General features: G+C 43.8%; 1 pseudogene; it reads left to right on the forward strand.

Annotated features, from left to right (window-relative positions):
* Positions 1 to 18,257, forward strand: part of LOC100658124 (cadherin-3-like) — a 49,511-nt pseudogene extending 31,254 nt beyond the window's left edge.
* Positions 18,258 to 19,173: the final 916 nt, after the last annotated feature.

Genomic DNA, 19,173 nt, shown 5'->3' on the forward strand with positions numbered 1-19,173 from the left:
GTGCAGTGAATTGCTTAATATGGCCCTTTTAGCCACGTATTGTCTTGTAACTCTCACACAATGATTGGGTGGGTCTATGCAAATAAGGTGTTTTTGACCCACCAAGTGTATCGGACAGCCTACTAAGAATGTAAAAAAAAAAGTGCATGGAACCCCTGTGGGAGTGGGACCATGCAAATAAGGTGTATGGAACGCTAAGGAGTTTGCCATCTTGCTAGGTTTAAAAGAGAGCCAATCCCACAGCAGAGGGGAGACCTCACTACCATCAAGAAAAAAGAGCTGGGAATGGAGTACTTCCTTTAGACACAGGTTCCCTGTGCTGAGAACCTCTGAGACCTAGGGAACAGAGAGAGAGAGAACTGTAACACCAAAGATGGCAAGAGATAGTGAGAAGCAGCAGCAGAGAAATGGTGGCAGCTGAACCAGGATACTAGCAGAAGATGGGCACAGTGGGCATCCCAGTCCATGGAGAAAGTGCCTTCAGGCAGGAGGATTCCTGGTAGAGTGAGGTGACTCTGGACACCTACTGGCAGAGCTAAAGAGCTTTGTTATACTTTTCGGAGCAGGGCAGAGGCCAAGATGAGCAGGGCCTAGGGCAAGGGCTGAGAGAGTAGGCCTGTTCTGAGGGGGCCTAGAGGAGCCTGTCCTGAGGGGCTAGGAGCCCTTCCTCAGGGAACGGAGAGGTGCCTGTCCTCAGGGGGCTGTGGAAACCCCTGCATGACCAAGAGGAGCTGAAAAAGTTGTCCTGCACTGAAGAAGGGAACTTTTGCCTACATGCTTCCTGATCCCAGTTGCAGCCTGTTGATACTTGTCTTAGTCATCTAGTGCTGCTATAACAGAAATACCACAAGTGGATGGCTTTAACAAAGAGACATTTATTGTCTCACCGTCCAGTAGGTTACAAGTCCAAATTCGGGGTATCAGCTACAGGGGACGGCTTTCTCCCTCTGTTGGCTCTAGAGGAAGATTCCTTGTTATCAATCTTCCCCAGTCCAGGAGCTTCTCAGGCACAGGGACCCACGTCCAAAGGCGCGTCTTGCTCCTGGTGCTACTTTCTTGATGGTATGAGGTCCCTAACTGTCTGCTTGTTTCCCTTTCCTTTTATCTCTTTTGAGATAAAAGGTGGTGCAGGCCACCACCAGGGAAACTCCCTTTACATTGGATCAGGGATGTGGCCTGGTAAGGGTGTTACAATCCCACCCTAATCTTCTTTAGCATAAAATTACAATCACAAAATGGAGGACAACCACACAATACTGGAAATCATGGCCTAACCAAGTTGATACAAACATTTTTTGGTGGACATAATTCAATCCATGACATTCCACCCTTTGGCCCCCCCCAAAATCGCATGCTTGCCACATGCAAAACATATTCATTCCATCATATCATAGCAAAAGTCTTAACTCCAAATCCAAAATCCAAAAATGTATCTTCATCTGTGAAATCTAGAATATAAGTTATCTGCTTCCAAAGGCACAATGGCAGAACAGGCACAAGCTAGACATTCCAATTACAAAAGGGAGAAATTGAAGGGAAAGAAGGCATAACAGGCACCAAACAGATCAGCAGAACACATTACATTAGCCCTCAAGGCTTTGAAAATAATCCTCTGTTCTCCGAGACAATTTACACAATGGCATTGCCCTCCAGATTCTAGGTATTGGCCACACTCTCCAGATTCTGAGTGGAGGCTCCTTGGCCCTGAATTTCAGCTCCACCTTCCAGGCCCACTGAGACAGCAACTCTGCTCCCTCAGCTTTAGGCAAACCATTGTCCTAGTCCATCCAAGTGGCAACTCTACACTTAGAAACACCAGAGGTCCTGGCCATGCCTTTCGAGACTGAGGCAGCTCAGCTTCTTGTGTTGTCTCTTCAGCTTCTGTTTCCTGGTTTCTTGGCCTCTTGGCTCCTTAGACCTGAAGCCCACATCTGCCCTGCTGGGGCAAGTGTTTCAAAGCTCTGTAGCTCCATCAGTAAAGGCTCAGAGACATCCCACTCCACCAGGAAGTTTTTTGTACACAGGCACTCAGCTCTCTTGCTCTGTGGGTCAGCTCCAGTGCTGTCTGGTGCTGGTCTCCTGGTTCTGCTGCTTCTGGTTCTCTGCTGCTGCAGGTTCTCTGCTGCTGCTGGCCTTCTGTTACTGCTGTTCCTCTATCCATTCACAGCTTCAAAACCGCTTCCATATGTTAGGTATCTGTTAACACAGAACCCCACTTTCAGTACCAAATTCTGTCTTAGTCATCTAGTGCTGCTGTAACAGAAATACCACAAGTGGATGGCTTTAACAAAGAGAAATTTATTCTCTCACAGTCTACTAGGTTACAAGTCCAAAATCAGGGTGTCAGCTCCAGGGGATGGCTTTCTCTCTCTGTTGGCTCTGGAGGAAGATTCCTTGTCATCAATCATCCTCTGGTTGAGGAGCTTCTCAGATGTAGCAACCCCAGGTCCAAAGGACGTGCTTTGCTCCTGGTGCTACTTTCTTGGTGGTATGAGTTCCCCAACTCTCTGCTTGCTTCCCTTTCCTTTTATCTCTTGTAAGATAAAAAGGAGATGCAGGCCACACCCCAGGATAACTCCCTTTATGAAGGATCAGGGATGTGACCTGGTAAGGTGTTACAATCCCACCCTAATTCTCTTTAGCATAAAGTTACAATCACAAAATGGAGGACAACCACACAGTACTAGGAATTATGGCCTAACCATGTTGATACACACATTTTGGGGGGGACATAATTCAATCCATGATAATACTGATCCCAAGTTGTAACCTGTTACTTCCTTAATAAACCCCATAAGTGTTAGTATGGTCTGTGAGTCCTGAGTGGCCATTGCAACAAGTTATCAAACCCAGCAGAGAAGAAGAGTGCCATGGGAGGGACAGCTGGTGTCAGAATTTATAGAAAGGTTGGAGCGAAGCGGTATGCTTGACCTCCACCTCATCAGCCTTGGACTAATTGAAGTTGATTTCGATTCTTTCCCCTCTTTGTGAAGCTAGACGAGATCTGACACCACTGTGCCATTTTTACACAGAATCTTTCCTCTCAAAAGCCTTTGAATAAAATTGGGGCTTCAAGAAAATAAGCCTTATCTTTCTTTGATTTCTTTTACCTCCTAATTTCATTACAACAAATGCCACCACCACCACCACCCCAACCTCCCATTAAGTAAGCAGAATTTTACATAATACTTTTAAGAATATTCTCAACAGTTTCAGAATATTCAGGGTTTCCTTTTGCAACAAATAGATGGTAGTGCCTCTTTTACATTCCAGAATGAAGTTCATTTTTTAAAAAATAATATTTTATTGTGTTTTCAGTGAAGGCTTACACAGCAGTTTGAGTTCCCAGTCAACAATTTCTACATAGTTCAGGGACATTGGTTATATTCTTCACAATGGGTCAACATTCTCATTATTTCTGTTCTGGTTGTTCCATTTCCTTTAGTTTCCCTGCACCTTTACATTCTCATCTTTGTTTTAAAGTAATTAATTATGGCCAACAATTTTCTGATTACCATATTGTTCAATATTTTGACCATCACTCCTGCACAGGACCTCTCCTTCCCACCCTCCTAGAGGTTGAATAGGCACCCAGGGGGAGGATGTTTCCCCTCCTACTCATGTATGCCTGCCAGAACAGTCTCCCCTTCAACCGTTACTTCCCATTCACAAGTGAGATGCTTAAGAGCCTAGAGGCCATGATTCCATTATCCAGTTGGCATGAGGGGGCTTTGAATGATGACACCAAAACTCTTAAGCACTCTGGGTGTTACTTTTCTCAGCTTTTCCTCTCCAGCTACCACATTCTGAGAGACCCAGTAGGGTAGGTGGAAATGCACCCAGACAGTGGGCAAGTCACTGTTGTGGCCAACTTGAACCTCAAGGATGAACGGTTTGTGAAGAATGACATCTATGAAGTCATAGTCTTGGCCATGGACAATGGTGAGAGCTTCTTCCCAATCCTTCTACAAGGGGCATTTTTTCCCATGTGGTATGACACAGCACGTTTCCTTCAACCCCATAGTAGGAACATGGTGGGGAGGAATGTCAGCAAACCAATCTTGAGAGTCAAAGGGGTCTTTTACAGGAGTGCTTTAAAGATTGATCCTAAGGTGGCTGGCCATGATTCAGATTCTCTAAAACCCCTGAGAGTTAAGAGGAGTTGTTACCTTGAGGGCTTCCTTCTGCCTAAGTTTGTGGTTCACTGAACCCTGAATTGGCTTGTCAGTTTCCTCTTGTGATTGATTGATAAGGCATTGCTGGGATTAATGACTTGAGCAAGATCTAAGGCTGCATCTGGGATCACTGGGAAAGTGTCATGATTGATTATTGATAACAGATTGTGATTGCCATTTCTGGCTTGATACATAGTCAGCCTGGGTCTGGAGGCAGTTGAGAGGTTACAGCAGGGCTGTGAAGGGAAGCTTTCCTGAAGCTGATCAGTAAACATTAGATTAGCCCCAAGGTGGCCAATAGGTTTCCCCTTGTGATAGATTGGTAGTGGTTGTCTGGCTGAAGTGACTGCTACTATGTTGTAATCCATTGGTAATGTCTTCCATGGACATTAAATGAGAATGATGGCATGATTGTCAAGTGTTTGCCAACACAGCCTTGATCTATACTGAAGCTGGGGCATGGAAGGTATTGAGAAGTTACAGCTGGGCAGTAAACAAGAGTAAACAAGCTGATTGGATAGGTCATAGGGGAATTTAACATTGATTCATCAACCCAGCCAAGGGCAGATATGTGTAATTGCAAACAGGGAGCCCTCCTACTATGGGTACTGAAACCCTCCTACTAAACACTTATCAACATCGACGACCATGGCCCAGTCCCTGAGCTCTGTCAGATCTGCAACCAAGTACTGAACACCACAGTCAAGGACCTATCCCCAACACTTCCCCTTTCCAGGCCCAACTCACCTACAAATCAGACGTCTACTGGATGGCAGATGTCAGTAAGAACGGTAATTGAGCAGTGGTGGCAGGTGGGTGCCAGCTCTGCTGGGTGGGCTTCTGCCTCATACCAGGACCCTGCGCACATTCCCTTCCCAGCATCTTGTGGGTCACGGAGGTAACCATCTCCTCCAGAAACTCAATCAAATGCTATTTGGTAGCCTAGTATAAGCTTTTGGAATCCCACAGGGGCTCTTAGAGACCATTCTAGCTGAGCCACCTTCCTTGTACAGATGGAAAAATGGGTGCCTAGAGAAAGAGGGAGTGACTTACCCAATATAAGAGTCAGGGTCCCAACACAGTAATAGTAGTTTACACATACTAAGAATGCTTACTATATGCTAGACACTGCTGCAAATACTTTATTTAGATTAGATAATCTTCACAACTACCATGTGAAGAAGATACTATTGTCACACCCTCACACACACACACCCATCTTACAGAAGAGGAAACTGAGGCTTACAAAAGCTTAAATATCTTACCAGAGGTGTCATCACTACAAAATGATGGCAACAGGATTTGAACCCAGATGGTCTGTCGAACCATTAGGCTCTGTTATTTATTGATATGCAAGATGCTTTTTTTTTTCCATATTTAATATTTCTACCACCTTCTGTGATCAGTATTTTTATTCCTATTTACTGATGAGGCTCAGAGAGTTTAAATTGCATGACCAAGGCACCGAGTGAGTGAGTCATAGAGCAGAAATTAAAGCCAGACTTTGACACTAGAGCGCCTGGCCCCCACACCACTGCTTCTATCCACCTCCCTGTCCTGTTTCTTTCCAACCCACCAGCTCCAAGGTTCTCAGCCTTCTGTGAGTTTATACTTGTCTCAAGGACTTGAGAAGAGTCCTACTGGCATCAAGTGAGTGAGGATTCAAGGTGAGGGTTTAGTGGTTGAGGTTTCAGGGTGCACCCCAAGCGCTAATAAAGCCCCTGTAGAAAGTGCATGACCATGGTTTAAACTGTTATCCCTTCTTCTTGGGGTTAGGATCCCCCAGGAGGGAAATGAGGAACTGATATATTTAGGCCCCACCCCAAAGAAACTAAATGTTCATTTCTATTATTGCTTATAAGCCCAGCCCAGAAAGGACTCAGGAGACCTGTTTCAGACACCCACAATGTCTCATTTTTAGGATGCCTGTGATTTGGGGGTATATATCCAGCATCTTTCCTTTGGGAGCCCAAGTTTGTTTTCTGTCACCCCCTTGTGGCCCAGAGGCCATTTTTTTTTTTTTTTCTTCACTGAACATATAATGTAAGAGCTTGGACTCTGGAGCCAGAATGCTTTGGTTTAAGACCGAAGTCATCCATTTACTAGCTTTATGAACTTGCACAATTTACTAAATCTCACTGTTCCTCAATTTCTTTATCTGTAGAATGGGAGTCAATAATTAAACCTACTCTCATACAGCTATTGTGACAATTAAGTAAATGAATACATGAAAAACATCTTGCCTTGCGTATAAGTGCTCAGTACATGCAAGCTGCCATCCTCACCACTGTCTTTTCCCAACAAAAGCCCAAAAGCCCTGTGGAAATGTTAACGTTATGACCAAATCCCAATGGTACCAGTACCTGATAGTAATGTTGATACCTGAGTCCTGGTTTTAACCTAGTTTTCTTGTTCCACTTTGTCCCTGTTGACAGGGGAATTAATCCAGACTTCAGCTCTATGTGACTTCAGCCTACCTACTTAACCTCTCAAAACCTCAATTGTAAAATAAGGATAATAATAGAAACCACCTTTTAAAGTTGTGGTGAGCAATTAGAGTTAGGTTTGGCACATAGTAAGCATCGATTTGGCCTCCATCATCAATATCATCAGCACCACCATTAACTGAAGAAATCAGCCCAACAGCATGGGAACAGGATGTTGGTAGGGTGTTTGGCCTCTCTGCATGGTAGACCAAATACTCAGTCTGCAGAACTGTCTCTACCTGCTGGTACTGAAAAGGAATGGCATGAATTCTCCTTTTGGGACTTTCTAAGAGGGGGAGTGGTGAGTTAGAAATGTGGGGGTTGTTTATGGTTACCACTATGATTGGGAGACACTACTGGCATTTTGGAAATCCTGGTGGCTAGCTATGGCTGTTAATCAAAAGGTCAGCAGTTCAAATCCACCAGGCACGCCTTGGAATTTCTGCGGGACAGCTACTCTGTCCTATGGGTCTCTATGAGTCAGAATCGATTTGACAGCAGTGGGTTTGTTTTTTCATTTTTTTTTTTGGTTTACTGGTATTTAGTGATGGGGACCTGCAATGCTTAGAAAGTTCTTTATGATAAAAAAAAAATACTGCTACTCAAGCCTATAGCTCCCCCTTGAGAAACTTGGGTCTAAAATGAAGGGTGCTATGTGCAGATCTTTCTTTAAAGAGACCCTTGACCCTCAAAAATTTTCCTCCCTAACTCTAGGACTGCCACACAGTCTCCCCAGAGTTGTGTCCTTTGTGTGGGCCGCGTCTGCTCTGTGGTTAGCCAAAATCTGCCACTGACTTCGGAACTTTGAAGCCTAGTTAGCCCAATGCCTATTTCTTGTATCCCTGAATATGTGTGATATCATTAGTCCTGTGATAACACAGATTGGCATCCTATCTGATCCTCTTAACAATACCAGTTATCTAAGCATGGCAGGTGTCATTTGGATTTATTAATAACCGAATATTCACTTTAAAACTAGGTGTTTCATATATAGAATTCATTCATACATTTGAGGTATAAAGAATATATTTTTTATTGCAAGAGCAAGCTGTTGCAATAATATATGCTAGTAAATTTTAAAGTAGTGAAAATAGAAAAATAAGTGGCCAGTTAATAGGAATATTAAGAGACTGTGTTAGCTAGATCTCTTAGGGAGATAAATGTATTCTTTTTGAAGCAACATTTCAGCAGTTGATGGTGCTGAAAAATTATTGGTCCTGCATGACATCACTTTTAAAACTTTATTTTAAAAAATATTGCAATTGTTGATACTTTTCCAAGTAAATTGATGAATTTATTCTTTTACCACAATAAATAATCCTTTCCATAATGACAAATTTGGCTTTGACCAAATATCTATTTTGAACACTCAACCAAAGCATGTTTTTGGGATATTTCTCCATGTTACCCAGATGCAGATGTATAGTATACTCAGTTCCCCCAACATATGGTACTCCAAGGCTGATAAATTGTCCACTCTAGGAGACACAGTGGCCTTGTCCCTGAATGAGTTCCTGAAGCAAGACACATATGATGTGCACCTTTTTCTGTCTGACCACGGCAGGGCCACCGTGTGTGACTGTGACAGCCATGTGAAGACCTGCCCCAGATGCTGGAAGTGGGGTTTCATCCTATCCATCTTGGAGGCTTTCCTGGCCCTGTGGCATGAGTACCAGGATGTTAAAAGAGCTGATTCTATCTTGAACTTCTGGGACTAAGGGACCATTGCCCATCCATTCCTTGAACTTTTTTTTTTTATGTTGTACTTTAGATGAAGGTTTACAGAACAAACTAGTTTCTCATCAAACACAGTACACACATTGTTCTATGACATTGGTTAACAACTCCACAACATGTCAACACTCTCCCTTCTCATCACTGCGTTCCCTATTACCAGGCTTCCTGTTCCCTCCTGGCTTCCAGTCCCTGCCCAAAGGCTGGTGCACCCCTTTAGTCTTGTTTTGTTCCATGGGTCTGTTCAGTCTTTGGCTGGAGGGTGAACCTCAGGAGTGACCTCGTTACTTAGCTGAAAGGGTGTTGCGGGACCATACTCTCTGGGTTTCTCCAGTCTATGTCAAGCCAGCAAGTCTGGTCTTTCTTTTTGAGTTAGAATTTTGCTCTACATTTTTTCTCCAGCTCTGTCCAGGACCCTCTATTGTTATCCCTGTCAAAGCAGCCAGTGGTGATAGCCATGTACCATCTAGTTTTACTGGACTCAGCCTGGTGGAGGCCATGGTAGATGTGGCCCATTAGTCCCTTGGACTAATCTTTCCCTTGTATCTTTAGTTTTCTTCATTATTCCTTGCTCCTGAAGGGGTAACACCGGTGGAGTATCCTCGATAGCCACTTACAGGCTTTTAAGACCCCAGATGCTACTCACCAAAGTAGAATGTAGAACATATTCTTTATAAACTATGTTATGCCAATTGAGCTAGATGTTCCCTGAGACCATGATCCCCACAGCCCTCAGTCTACCAATTCAGTCCCTCAAGGAATTTACATTCCTCGAACTCTTAATTCTAGGAGTGTCCTCCAGCCAGTAGCTATTTACGAAGCTTTTGAAATGCGCAGGTTTTGGGTTACAGTAGTGAGCAAACAGACTTGACCCTGTTGGATGGAGTCTAGTGGCTAGAGCAGTTCTCAGATGTGGCCTCCAGGTCAGCAACATTAACATTACCCAGAATTTGTGAGAAAGGAAAATTAACAGGCCCCACTTCAGACCTAGTGACTCAGAAACTTGAGGAGGTCTAGAAATCTGTGTTTTAACAAGCCCTCCAGGAGACTCTGATGTAGCTAGGATTTGAGAACCACTAGTCTAGGGGGCAGAGTTTAATTAAAAATTGTCTTTTCCCTAAAGGTAGAACCTATCACAGCTGCTCCTACTACTCCTTGACTTGTCCTTACACAGAAAACACACATTCAATCAGATATGAATACAACAAGATCAAGCTTAAAATAATTCAACATACTTATTAAGTCAGGATGGCACAAATGGTTAAGCACTCAGCTACTAACAGAGTGGTTGGTGGTTTGAATCCACCCAGAGGCCCCTTGGGAGAAAGATGTGGCAATCTAATTCCAAAAGAAAACTTTATGGTGTGCTGTTCCTCTCTGACACACATGGGGTTGCCATGAGTTGGAATTACTCAACGGCAACTGGTTTCAGGTTTTTTTTAACTATGTGCCAAGCACTGTTTTGGCCACTGGGAGTACAGCACTTAACGAAATAAGAGTGTCAAGATAGGGGGGACATCTGCAGTTCTAAATAGGATGGCTAGGAAAAGCCTTGCTGAGAAGGGGATATTCAAGTAAAGATCTGAAAGTTTAGGAAGCATATCATGCATATATTTAGGGGAATAGCATTCCAGACAGAGGGAACATGTATGAAAGCCCTGAGGCAGGACTATGTCTAGTGCGTAGAAATAGCAAGGAAGCCAATATGGCTGGGAAAGAGTGAGTGAGAGGGAAAAGCATAGATGAGGTCAAAAAGTTGATGGGGATCATCATATTGGACCTTGTAGGCTCTTGTATGGACTTTGGCTTTTATTCTGCATAAAATGGGAAGTCAGCAGATTTTAAGCAGAGGAACGATGTGATTAGATTTAACTTTTACAGAATTTCCACTCAACAGACTTTAGTGGAGAGCAGAGTAAAGTCAGAAAAAACAGTTTAGGAGGATGTTGCCATAATCCAGGAGTGAGATGATGGTGGCTCAGACCAAGATGATAGCATTGGAGGTGATCAGAGGTGATGGTCGTACAGTGAGATAGAGTCCATTCAGACTGATGTGTGGTTTGAGGGCAATAGTCATCAATGATTCTAGGGCTTTTAGCCTGAGTAATTAGGAACATGGAGTTTCCATTTACAGACTGGGGAAGGACAGTGGAAAGAGCAACTTTGCCAGGCCAATCCAAATGGAGATATCAGTAGGCATTAGACATATAAGCCTTATAAGACATATAAGGTGAGAAGTCGAGGTCACCTCCTACCTTCCCCCAGGCCCAGTGAGAATGAAAATAAATAAGGAGTTACAGTTTAGCTCACATGGTGTGTGTATCCCGAGAACCTGTGGATTTCCAACGAAAGCTAGGTCTGTCTTGTCTGGTCAGAAAGAACCAGAAGTTCCATCAGCAGGCAAAAAGATGATAAACCTAAGCAGTGGCTGTAATGTCTTACATCCAACTGCCTCAAAGAGGGGGCCAGAGGGCATCCTCCTAGTATGGGGTTAACTGAGTGTAGTCATGGCAATTAGGAAAAGCAAACAGCCATTAGCTATCTAGTACTCCCATATAAAAAGAACTTGCCAATCATAATCTCTAAAAACCAGTTTCTGTCTTAAAATCCTAACTTAGCATTTACACCTAAATTCAAAGTATTGCACCATATTAGTGTTGCATTATCTTGCTTTAAGTTAAACCCTAGGCTTATTAAGGAGCCATCTGGTGACTAGAAGAGAGTTTCATTTAAAGGTAATGTCTTCTTGGAGGTCCCCATCCCCATAAAGGAGGATTTTCATAAGGACAAATACACCAACATGGGGAAGAATGATAGTAAATGATACGGAATTATAGGTGGTGGTAATGAAGTCAGAATACTTCTAAAACGAAGTAATATTAAGCTGAGATTTGAAGGATGAGAAAGAACCATGTATATGCACAGAGAGTGTTGTAGGTGAAGAAATAGCCCATATGAAGATTCTGAAGTGAGGAATTGTGTGGCATACGTGAGGAATTCAGAGGAGGCTAATGTAGCTAGACATTGGTGGTGATTGGAAGGGTTGAAGACAGAAGCAGGGGCCTTGTTAAGGAGTTTTTTTTCCCCCTAAGAGCAGATGGAACCATTTAAGTGTGTTAAGCAGGGAAGGAACATGACATAGAGGTTGTTGCTCTGGTTACTGAGTGGAGGGGTGTAAAATTAAATGGGGCCCTAAAGGTTTAGGGGTATTGGCCAGACATGTGGTTTGGTCGGGGGGGTATTCACTCCTGAACCCTTTCAGCCCTCCTTCTGGTGCTCTTTTGTTGATGAGAAAGAAGCAAAAGGGCAAGAAGCCTCTTCTGGTCCCAGAAGACAACACCTGGAACATCTTCCACAATGGCAAACAGGAAGGTGATGAAGAAAACCAGGTGAGGCACTGGGAGATCTAGGAGCTGGAACTAGGTGCCCTCAGGGTACAGGCAGTGATAGTTGAGCCAAAAACTGACTACACTGGCTACCTTGACCAGACCCTGGTATGAAGCATCAACCTTCATGTAGAATCGACCATCAACTTTCCTCCAGCCAAGGTGACTTTGAGCTTGTACTTAATTTAGAAAGATAGAGGTGAGTAGAAACTAGGGCTTTAAGAAATTTCTAACCTTTAGCTGTTGTCTAAAACTTACACATGGGCCAAAGCATCCAGGTGGTAAGGAGGATCCTTATCAATCTATGATCTTTATTTTCATAAAGGACTATGACATTACCCAAGTTCACCAGGGTCTGGAGGTCCAGTCTGAGGTGGTTCTCCACAATGATATGGTGCCAAATTTCATCCCCACACCCATGTACTGTCTGCATCTAGCCAACCCAGATAAAACTGGCACCTCATCATTGAGGTGAGGCTTAGGGGCAGTCTAAGTGTCTTAGGCTGGGTTGTCTAGAGGAGCAAAACCAGTGTAGGGTATATATATAAATATAGAGAGATTTGTCTCAAAGATATGGCTTACACAGTTGTGGACACTGCAAGTCCCAAATCCGTGGTTCAGGCATCAGGCTGGAGGCTTTTCCTGACTCATGCAGTTGCAAGGCCCACCAAACCCCAAATTGGCAGGTCAGGTAGAATGCTGCTCACTCACAGGGTTGCAAGAGCTGGCTAACTCCAAAATCTGCATGTCAGCCAGCAGACTGCTGGCTCACGTACAAGAACTGGAGGTCAGAGGATGATGAGTCAGAAGCAGGATCCAGAGCAAGAAAGCTTTGCCAGAAAGTCCATATTGGATGCAGGCCACACCCCCAAGGAAACATTAATCAGATCACAAAATAAAGGATAACTACATAATACTGAGAATCATGGCCTAGCCAACCTGACACATAACATTTACCATCACAGTTCACACTTTGCCAACTTGACATCAGTACACACCCTCTTAAACCATACATAATCTCTAAATAAAGACAATTATAAAGTCATACTTGCATCTAATATGCTACCATTAACATGTGTACAACTGAAAATGTACCAACACCATTTAAATCTTATATTTTATGTGATGGAATAAGAGAAGGAAGAAAACAAAAATATTTGTTTTGTATACACACACATATCATAAAAAACATATATATGCGTACATGCACATATAAGAAAACAAGGAAGAAATACCCATAATAATTACAGTCCTTGTTTCTGCAACTGGTCACATGTTCACAGATGGTATTTAGAATTACCTTCTTCTACCACCCATTCCATGTTCTCTTTGTTCTGAAAAAGCACACCAGCTGGTTATAATCCTTTGCCTGGTGGGGTGACTCAAATCTTCATTCCCAAAGGGTCTGGGCCGTTAGTAGTCATGTCAGAATTGGGTTGCTGTAGTTTTCCATTGACTTTAATCACAGGACATGGTAGTACTAAGAGACACCCTAAAGGATCTTCTGTATTCCAGACATACTCTTCTTTACCTCCATTGTGTCGTATCAATCTGATTTCTCCTTGGTAATCAGGATCAATCACACCAGCCAATAGGGAAGCTCCATTCATTGCCTGTTGATCCAGAGGCATGAGGGTGACATTCTTAACTTCCTGTTCAATGGAATCAGTGATGTGTCACCAGGTAGCAGCATTCCTCCATTTGGAACTAACACCTCTATACCCACAGAGCCTAGGGTTGCAGGCACAGGAAACAAAAATTTGGCAAGTGGGTCATTAGGGGTAATAGTGAGTGGTTCCACTGCCATTTCCACCCCTTGATTCCTGAACCGATGAATCCTGGCAATAGGAGAATGAGAACTATCTATTGGACTCTGGTTTGGAGCTTATACAGCCTCCTGGAGAACATTGCTCCACACCTCCAAGGTGTAGCCACCTAGTTGATGCCATAAGTGTATCTTTAGAAGGCCACTCCATCGTTCTATTAAGTCAGCTGCTTCCAGATGATGGGAAACATGTAAGACCAGTGAATTCCCAGAGCATGGGCCCATTGCCACCCTTCATTTGCTGTGCCTTGATCCAAGGCAATGCTGTGTGGGATACCATGAAGGTGGATAAAGCATTCTGTAAGCCCACAGATGGTAGTTTTGACAGAAGCATTGTGTGCAGGGAAGGCAAATATGTATCCAGAGTAACTGTCTATCCCAATAAGAACAAAATGCTGCCCTTTCCATAATGGAAGTAGTCCAATGTAATTGACCTGCCACCAGGTTGCTGGCTGATCACCCCCTAGGCATGGTGCCATATCAGGGACTTAGTGTTGTTCTCTGCTCCTGGCAGATGGGGCACTCAGTCATGGCTGTAGATAAGTTGGCCTTGGTGAATGGAAGTCCTTGTTGCTGAGCCCATGCATAACCTCCATCCCTTTCACCATGGGCACTTTGTTCATGAGCCCAACGGGCAATGACAGGAGTAGCTGGGGAAAAACGTTGACTGGTATCCACAGAGTGCATCATCCCATTCACTTGATTGTTAAAATGCTCCTCTGCCGAGGTCACCCTTTAGTGAGCATTCACATGATATACAAATATCTTCACTTCTTTGGCCCATTCAGAGAGGTTTATCCATATGCTTCTTCCCCATGCCTCCTTGTCACCAATTTTCCAATCATGTTCCTTTCAAGTCCCTGACCGTCCAGTCAAAGCATTGGCCACAGCCCATGAATCAGTACACAGCTGCACATGTGGCCATCTCTTTTCCAAGAAAAATGAACAAGCATGTGCACTGCTCAAAGTTCTACCCACTGGGAGGATTTCCCTTCACCACTGTCTTTCAGGAAGGTCCCAGAAAAGGACTGTGGTGCTGAAGTTGTCCGTTTTTGAGTAGTGCTTGCATATTGCATGGAACTGTCTGTAAACCAGGCACAAGTTTTCCCTTCCTCAGCCAACTGATCATAAAGAACTCCCCATGAGGCCATAGGGGCAGATTGGGAGAGGGGAGATAATGTAACAGAAGTGGAGGCCATGGGCATTTGAGCCACTTCCTCATGTAACTTGCTTATGCCTTCAGTTCCTGCTCAAGCTGGATCTTGTATACACCACTTCCATTTAATGATGGAGGGCTGCTATGCACTTTTGACTTTACGACTCTATGGGTCAGACAACACTCAGTTCATGATGAGCAGAAATGTCTAGAACATGGTGACTTGGTGTCTCATGGTTAAGCGTTCAGTCTCTACTAAGGCCCAGTAACAAGCTAAAAGCTGTTTCTCAAAAGGAGAGTGGTTATCTGAAGGGGATGGCAAAATAGTAAGGGTCTGCACTGTGATTCACCAATTGGGGCCTGCCGAAGACTGAACAGCATTTCTATCGCAACTGACACTTCAAGCACCATTGGCTTAGCCCGATCATACGATCCAAGTAGCAGAACGGCTCATACTGCAGCCTGAGCCTGTTGCAGAGGTGTCTCTTGTACTGGGCCCCACTAAAAACTGTTGATTTTTTTAGTCACTTGATAAATAGACTGAAGTAGCACACCGAAGTGAAGGATACAGGTAACCCCTGGTTCTCAAAAGATTGCCTTAAGGCACTTCACTTTTTTTTTTTAATTTTTATTGTGCTTTAAGTGAAAGATTACAAATCAAGTCAGTCTCTTACACAAAAACTTATATACACTTTGCTACATACTCCCAATGATTCTCCCCTTGATGAGACAGACCACTCCCTCCCTCCACTCTCTCTTTTCATGTCCATTCCACCAGCTTCTAACCCCCTCTACCCTCTCATCTCCCCTCCAGACAGGAGATACCAATATAGTCCCAAGTGTCCACCTGATCCAAGAAGCTCACTCCTCACCAGCACCCCTTTCCATCCCATTGTCCAGTCCAATCCCTGTCTGAAGAGTTGGCTTTGGGAATGGTTCCAGTCCTGGACCAACAGAAGGTCTGGGGGCCATGACCACTGGGGTCTTTCTAGTCTCACTCAGACCATTAAGTCCGGTCTTTTTATGAGAATTTGGGGTCTGCATCCCACCACTCTCCTGCTCCCTCAGGGGTTCTCTGTTGTCTTCCCTGCCAGGGCAGTCATCGTTGTAGCCAGGCACCATCTAGTTCTTCTGGTCTCAGGCTGATGTAGTCTCTGGTTCATGTGGCCCTTTCTGTCTCTTGGGCTCATAATCACCTTGTGTCCTTAGTGTTCTTCATTCTCCTTTGTTCCAGGTGGGTTGAGACCAATTAATGCATCTTAGATGGCCACTTGCTAGCATTTAAGACCCCAGATGCCACTCTCCAAAGTGGGATACAGAATGTTTTCTTAATAGGTTTTATTATGCCAATTGACTTAGATGTCCCCTGAAACCATGGTCTCCAACACCCTGCCCCGCTACACTGGCCTTCAAAGCATTCAGTTTATTCAGGAAACTTCTTTGCTTTTGGTTGAGTCCATTTGTGCTGACCTCTCCTGTGTTATGTGTTGTCTTTCCCTTCACATAAAGTAGTTCTTATCTAATATCTAATGAGAAGCCACTTCACTTTTGAGAAAAACCTATTTGGGTAGCTGTTTGTGCTAACAGAAAGAAACCCAAAGAGCATTTTTGCTTTTACCAAAAAAGGCAAAAAGCTAAAATAACATTCAGGGTTTGTTTTGAAGCAGCTGTTAAAGAGGCAGTGTACAATACGAGCAGGAAGAGTGATGTCACCAAGCTCCTTCCCTGGCAACTGCATTCAGCATCTCAGCACCACAGCTTTGAACAGTGTCAGTGATTTCAATTTATTCTAGGCATTCATTAGCAAGATGTACCCTAAGGTATCAGCAAAGCTTAAGGAACGTTGTAAAGGTGTTATGCTTAGCATAAAACTGCCCTTTCAGAGTGCTCCCTGTTTTCTCAATTCTGGTAAGGAAAACTATGAAGTACATACATTGTTTCTACTTTATATAGGCTGTGTATGCCTCCAAAATCCAAAGTGGACCACCAGGTGTTGTGTCTCATTTTTAGTTGTAGGAGGGGTCAAATGCAACAAGTTACCTTTCACTTAAGGAATATCTCAACATGCCCCATACCACTGGACCTCTAGAAATTTCACTGAGGTGAAAGGTACCTGAATTTTTGTCAGGTTAATTTCTAACCTCTAGCACACAAACGTCTTACCAGCAAGTCTAGAGTCATTGATACTTCTTCCTTTCTAGGTCCAATCAGCGTAATGCCATCAGTGTAATGGACCAGTGTGAAGTCTTGTGGAAGGGAAAGGTGACCAAGTTTCCTTGGGGCTATATTATGCCATAGGGCTGCAGAGCTCATGTACCCTCCCCCCTCCCCCCAGGCAGGCCAGTGGAGGTGTACTGCTATCCTTGCCAGCTGAAGGCAAAATGCTTCTGGTGTTCCTTCAAAACAAAAATCAAGAAAAAGCCATTGGCCAGATCAAAAGCTGCATACCAGGTACTGGGAGATGTATTAATCTGCTCAAACAATGAAACCACATCTGGAACAACAGCTACAATTTGAGTAATCACCTGGTTAAGTTGTCAATAATCCACTGTCATTTTTCAAGGTCTATCTATTTTTTGCACTGCCAAATGGCCAAATTTAATGGGGGCATGGTGGGAATCACCACCCCTACATCCTTCAAGTCCTCGATGGTGGCAGTAATCTCTGTAATCCCTACAGGAATGCACTATTGCTTTTGGTTTACTATTTTCCTAGGTAGGGGCAGTTCTAATAGATTCCACTTGGCTTTTCCTACCATAATAGACTTTACCCCACATGTTAGGGATCCAGTGTTGGGGTTCTGCTAGTTGCTGAGCATGTCTATTTCAATCATGCATTCTGGAAATAGGTAAATCACTACAGAATGGGTTTGAGGACCCCCTGGGCGTACTGTGAGACAGGCCTGAGCTAAGACTACATTAATAACCTGACCTCCATATGCCTACACTCTGACTGGTGGGCCAAAGTGACATTTTGTGTCTCCTGGGATTAGTGCCAGTTCAGAGACAGGGTCCAGTAATCCCCCAAAAGCCTGCTTATTTCCTTTTCTCCAATGAACATTCACTCTCATAAAAGGCTGCAAGATCCCTTTGGGGAAGGCTGGTAGAAAGTATAAATTTTTGGCAGTGTAGTGGGGTCCTTCCTCAAGGTGACCCAGTCTCCCCTTCATTCAAGGTGTTGTGGGTCTGTAAACTGGCTTAAGTCTGGGAATAGACTGAGGGGCTGTGACTCTATTATGGCAATTCAAGTTAGACTGCTGTTAATTTGACCTAGAATTCTTCCACTTGTACAGATAAGTAAATATTTTACTCCTAGGGACGCCGTGACAAAGTAGCCAACACCATAAGTCCTTATGAGTTAGATTATTCTGATTACTGCTTTGACTCTGCTGTCCATTATGGTTACCATGCCCACCTTGTCTTTAGTGATGGAGTGTCACCACTTGGCCTCACCACCCTGGGATCCAATCAGCCCCATTATAGTTCCGTGTCTTAGCTCAGTTAGGGAAATTCCCACCGTCAAATCTGACTTACATAAAATAGCAAACACAACAGTCTTCAAGGATGCTAGGTCTCCCTTCACAAATTTGTTCCTCACCGTTGTGGTGAAAGTAGTGTCCTCTGGGTACTCCATACATGGGTCTTGAGTCCAACTTGATACATCCATTCTAACATGCCAGTTTCCCTAAGCCTTTGGACACCTTCTTCTACAATATGCCAAGGTAGACCTGGCATTTCAACTTGATTTAGTGTAGGCCACCACTTAATCCATGCTTCAGTGAATCAACCAGTCTTAGGCTGGGTTCTCTAGAGAAACAAAACCAGGAAAATGTATATATATAGACACAGATTTATATCAAGGATGGCTCAAGCAGTAGTTGAGGTTGGAACTTCCCAAATTCGTGGGTCGGGCTGGAGGCTTCTCCTGATTCAAGTAGGCACAGGGACAGGTGAACCCAAGATGGACAGGTCAGAAAGCAGGGCTTTTGCTCACAGGCTGCCAAGACAAATGAATTACCACATCAGCAGGCAAGATACCAAGTAAGCTGATAGCTCAAGTACCAAGAATTGGAGGTCAGATGAACAGGAATCAGCTGCAGGATCCAGAGAGAGCAAAAGCCCACAACCCTTGCCAGAGTCCACCTATATTGGATGTAGTCCACACCTCCAAGTAAACTCCCTTTCAACTGATTAGCTACTCACAGCATATCCCATCATAGAGATGATCGCATTATATCAAAAATCATCAGAGAAGTCACCTGCCTGCCAAACTACATCATAACTGCCAAACTGCTGAGAATCATGGTCCAGCCAAGTTGACACACTACCTTAATGATTACACAACCAAATAAACTATTACATCCTTTTCTAACCACTCAAGTTTCATTGAATGAAGAATCTATGCTTAGTGG

Source organism: Loxodonta africana, chromosome 23 (assembly GCF_030014295.1).
Source record: "Loxodonta africana isolate mLoxAfr1 chromosome 23, mLoxAfr1.hap2, whole genome shotgun sequence".
NCBI lineage: Eukaryota > Metazoa > Chordata > Mammalia > Proboscidea > Elephantidae > Loxodonta > Loxodonta africana.